Source organism: Bos mutus, chromosome 15 (genome assembly GCF_027580195.1).
Source record: "Bos mutus isolate GX-2022 chromosome 15, NWIPB_WYAK_1.1, whole genome shotgun sequence".
Lineage (NCBI taxonomy): Eukaryota > Metazoa > Chordata > Mammalia > Artiodactyla > Bovidae > Bos > Bos mutus.
In genome coordinates this window covers 35,000,207-35,005,504 of record NC_091631.1, presented here as the reverse complement: position 1 = coordinate 35,005,504, position 5,298 = coordinate 35,000,207, and the positions used below count along the sequence as shown (strand labels likewise).

The window sequence follows — 5,298 nt, the reverse complement described above, 5'->3', positions numbered from 1 at the left end:
CCAAGTGAATCAGAGACTTGAGTCCATGTCTCTCAAAACAAACTATTGAATATCCCTGAGACTCAGCAGTTTCATCTGTAAAATTGAGGTAAATTGTTAGTAAGCAGCATAATAAGATTGCTGTGAGAATTAATTGAAGAAACATTGTGGTTTAGACTCAGGCCTTCTGGATTCAGAGACTGATTGCACAGCTTCCTAGCTGCATCAGTCTGGGCAATCTATTTAATGTCTCTGTGTGCCAGATAATTTATTTGTCAAATGGAAATAACAGAACTATCATTATAGGATTTTTATGAGAAATAAGCCAGCTAACATACCATTGTGCTAGAATAGGGTCTGGCATATTATAAGTAGAACTTACTGTTTGCTAAGTAAATTAAAGTCCTAGGCATCTACAAGTTAATATGTAATAGTGAAAATAATTGCTATCGTTATTACTAATTCCAAGATATCTACCAACTGGTTTATAAGTGCATATAAGGGAGAATAAGAAGTATTATGATTTCATTTTAAGCAAACAGTAAATCAGTATTTGATAGGTTCTAAGTGTGCTATTGGTAAACAAAGGTTTATAGGTCATCAGAAATGTTAAGAACAAATCCTAAGAATATATTCTGACACTTGCCTTTCTCAGGGCCTCCTTTACATCTCTGTTCCTCAGACTGTCAATGAGGGGGTTCAATCTGGGGATCACCCCTGTGTAGAACACAGACACTACCCTGTTCTGCTCAGTTGAGTAGCTGGATTTGGGCATCATATAAATGAAGGTAATTGTTCCATAGTAGAGAGTGACTGCAGTGAGGTGAGAGGTGCAGGTGGAGAAGGCCTTGTGTCTCCCTTCAGTGGAGCGCATCTTCAGGATGGTGTTGAGGATGCAGATGTAAGAGAGAGCTATGACAGACACTGTGACCACAATGATAGGTCCAGAGGACATGGAAGGGATAATTTCAATAGTGGAGACATCTGAGCAGGAAAGTTTCAACAGAGGGGAGAAGTCACAGAAAAAGTGGTCTACCTGTGTTGGCCCACAGAAAGACAGAGTCAGTAAGCAACTAGCAAATGTACAAGCATTGACACACCCACGCAGGTAGGATACCCCAACCAAGAGAACACAGACTCTGGGGGACATGTGGGTGGAGTAGAAAAGGGGCAAGCAGATGGCCACATACCGGTCATAGGCCATGGCAGCCATTAGGAAGCACTCAGCTGTCCCAAACATGACCACAAAACACAGTTGGGCTTCACAGCCAGCAGCAGTGAAGGTCACTCCTTGTTTCAGGAATCCTATAAGCATCATAGGTGTGACGGATGTGGTACACCCACTGTCCACAAAAGCCAAATGACTGAGGAAGAGGTACATTGGAGTGTGAAGCTGGAAACAGTTCCTTATTAAAATAATTATGCTGATATTGCCTACTAAGGTGACAGCATCAGTTCAGTTCAATCGCTCAGTCATGTCTGACTCTTTGTGACCCCATGAATCACAGCACGCCAGGCCTCCCTGTTCATCACCACAGACTCATGTCCATCGAATCAGTGATGCCATCCAGCCATCTCATCCTCTGTTGTCCCCTTCTCCTCCTGCCCCCAATCCCTCCCAGCATCAGAGTCTTTTCCAATGAGTCAATTCTTCGCATGAGGTGGCCAAAGTACTGGAGTTTCAGCTTTAGCATCATTCCTTCCAAAGAAATCCCAGGGCTGATCTCCTTCAGAATGGACTGGTTGGATCTCCTTGCAGTCCAAGGGACTCTCAAAAGTCTTCTCCTACACCACAGTTCAAAAGCATCAATTCTTCAGCGCTCAGCCTTCTTCACAGTCCAACTCTCACATCCATACATGACCACAGGAAAAACCATAGCCTTGACTAGATGAACCTTTGTTGGCAAAGTAATGTCTCTGCTTTTGAATATGCTATCTAGGTTGGTCATAACTTTCCTTCCAAGGTGTAAGCATCTTTTAATTTCATGGCTGCAGTCACCATCTGCAGTGATTTTGGAGCGAGCCCCCAAAAATAAAGTCTGACACAGTTTCCACTGTTTCCCCATCTATTTCCCATAGATTCCTAGAAATATCACCAAAAAGACACAAAGTGTAGGATCCTCTGTTAACTCCCAAAGGATGAACTCTGTCACACTGGTGAGGTTTCTAAACTTCATGTCCTCTGAGAATTGTTTCTGTTGAGGGATATTTGAACATTCATTTAAAAAAATATTTTCATTCTATACATTCTTGGTTTTCTTTGGTTATTCATTGCACTTATTCATAATAATTTCCCCCTCTGCCTAGCTGTAAGTATGGTGCTGTACAGGATTCTTTTGTCCCTTTACACAAAAGAAGAATGATTCAACCTCAGTCTCTGGGAACTCAGTTATATTCTTTTATTTATCCAATGTTTATTCTAAAATCCCTTTCCAAGCTTTATTTGTAGAAAGATCTGTCTCCCAAGATCCAGGTCTATAGTTCCAGTTATCCGGGAAGTCTCCAGTTAGAAATCTCACAACTCAAACTCAGCCTCCTCCAGATCAAACTCATCCTTTCATTAAACCATCCTCCTATGTCCTGTGTTTATGGAATGATACCACAATCCCCCAAATCTCTCATGTCTGAAGCATGGAAATGATCCTAACCTTCTTCCTCTCATTGTACCACATCTAATAGAATCCTACTGATACTGTCTACAATTTACTCCTCCAATCTATTTATCCATTCCTGTATTTCCACTGCTAGTGTCCCTACTGTAGGTGAGGCCTTATTCATTTTTTTCTTTTATTTTATTCATCTGTTTGTCTCTGTCTTCATTCTTCTGCCATTATAATTCACAGTACATCTGCCAAAGTGATCTCTTGCTGAAGTAAAAAGGCGATGCCACAGTGGTCCTTTCAAGTCTTTCCTGATTAGCCTCCGAGATGAAACGTAACCTCCTTAGCACAGCTCAGTATACACTTTCTGATGTATCCCCTGCATATGACTCTGCTTCTCAGTATGTTTCCATCCGACACTTCCACAAATCTAATCTTCCTGAAGTATTTAGAGTCTCTTTAGTCCATCTATCTTATTTGGCCTTTAATTCTTGTTCTTCCACTTGGATGGTCCCCAACATCCCACTAATATTATACCAGGTGACTTCTACTCATTCTTCAAGTTCATTTCTCTACAACATCTACTCTGACATCTAAGGTGTAATCAGATAAATTTCCTTTGTGTTGACGTCATGCTTTGAAGATGTTTAGGTTGCCATTCTTTGTACCGGATTATGGAATTTTGTTTTGTTTTTTGCTTGCTTACATTTTATTCCTCCAAATTAATACATAGACTCCTCAAATTGTGTGCATTCCTATATCACAAATAACTAGTGTTTGGGAGTAATATGTGCTGGAGAAAACTTGTTATGTGAATTTCTGCATGATTAATATAATGCATATGCCAGGTGGAATATACATCCCAACTCCTTCATTTATGGAGCTTCATATTCTATTCTTAATTACTTTTTGAAATATATCTCCCTATATACCTCTTTGCTACTTTTGTGCTTTTAAGAGTCATGTTAACCCAACCAGTGTTTTTCTACTCAGTGTTATTATTTTTATTTTTCATAGAAAGACAATTTTCTGCTAACATTATTTCAGTTCTTAAGATTTGAAACATTTACCATAAATGATAAATATAAGTACCAAATATTTTCACAATTCTTAATTTATTAAAAATTCCTTACTTTAGAATATGAGCATTTAGTGTTTCCAGTGGTGAGACTTCGACAAAATCAGTTGTGAGGTATTATGAACCAACAGCTGAGAATGTACAGCTCATTACAGAATCGTTATATGTTTTTGATTGATCTTCCTTAAGTGCACTTAAATTACTCTCTAGTGGCAAGCAAGGTTACTGCCAGGAGTGTTAATTCTATCATGAAAACTATGTTTTTAGTTTTATGAAATGTTCTCTATGAGTTTAATTGCACAAACCATCTCCTTTCAGTATCAAAGCAATGATACTTGATTGCAGCCAGCACACCTCCACTGCCTTCCCTTTACCAAAATTAACATTCATAGACCCGTTGCCCATTCCACCGGTGGCACACTTTCCAGAGCCCTCACAGTTCTGCTCTCAGCTTCTGAACATACTCTCAGTTGAGGACTGAGCCAAGCACCGAGCAGCATGTGTGCTCTTTGCCTTCTGACTCAAGCGGAGTTAAGTGGGGCCGATCCTGCATTCACTGCACACACAGTGGGCTTCAGTCTGTGCTGACAGCAGTCACGGAGACTGGAGATGGAAAGTCCAGATCCTCCCAGTGGCCACTTGTTTTCACTTGCATATGACACTTAAATCTCTCTGACTCCCAGGTTTTTTTTTTAATTTATAAAATGGGAGAATTGTCCCCATATAACATCTTTGTTGTGAGATTAAAAAAAATGACAGCTGCAAAGTATTTAAAGGTGTTTGGTCATACATCAGAGCTAAGTAACTATCTTTAATTAAGTAAAAAGGAAATTTGGATAGATTTTCAATTGTTTAAAATTTTTATGAGGAGTATAATGTAAGTTTTCTTTCAACACATCAGGAGATTTTCCACAAATCCAAAAGAAGTCAGGAAGTATAGGATCTGATGGCTTCTTAGTTCTGGACCATGTCATTCATAATCACATGAATAATATGACAATTGATTCTTGCCTTTCCCTTCCTCTTCACTGACTACCTAGGGAACTTTCTAGAACTCTGTGGCATCTCTGGGGATGCATCTTTGTGGCATTCATGCTTCAGGTTCTGATTCGGGAATTATGACTCTCCCCAATCCTTTCCTCAATGATTCGGTCACATTTGTTGATGATTAGGGGTCGTTGATGATTAGGCTTAGAGCCTCATGCAACCTGAATATCAGACAATTTCTTCCTGGTTTCCTTTGCACAGCTGCACGAGCTTAGCAGTAGTTTTGGCTGCCACAGACCATTTACACTGCTCTGGGGTCTCCTAGGAAGTCTGCTTTCGGGACACAGAATGACCATTCTGCAGTACATTTCTTTTTTTTTTTTTCCTTAATTTTTTTTTTTAATTAGAGGATAGTTGCTTTACAATGTTGTGGTTTCTTGCATACAACCTAATGAATAAGCCATACATATACATATGACCCCTCCTTCTTAACCTTCCTGCCACGACCTACCCCACCCCAACCCTCTAGGTAATCACACAGCACCAATGTGAGCTCCCTCTATTACCTAACAACTTCCCACTAGCCATCTATTTTACTTGTGGTAGTGTATATGTTTCAGTGCTACTCTCTCAATTCACCCCACCCTCTCCTTC

The 5,298-nt window shown here is 39.9% G+C and overlaps 1 non-coding gene across 2 annotated transcripts; it reads right to left on the bottom strand.

Annotated features, from left to right (window-relative positions):
- Positions 1-601: 601 nt before the first annotated feature.
- LOC102264340 (olfactory receptor 5P1) lies at positions 602-2,156 on the bottom strand. Of its 2 annotated transcripts, none has more exons than XR_001351553.2 (2): positions 2,057-2,156; positions 602-1,431 (listed from the first exon to the last, which is right to left on the bottom strand). It is a non-coding gene; the product is annotated as an olfactory receptor 5P1 (transcript). The 2 variants fall into 2 exon arrangements; XR_011466978.1 differs by having other exon boundaries at positions 602-1,421; positions 2,071-2,132.
- Between the last annotated feature and the right edge of the window lie 3,142 nt (positions 2,157-5,298).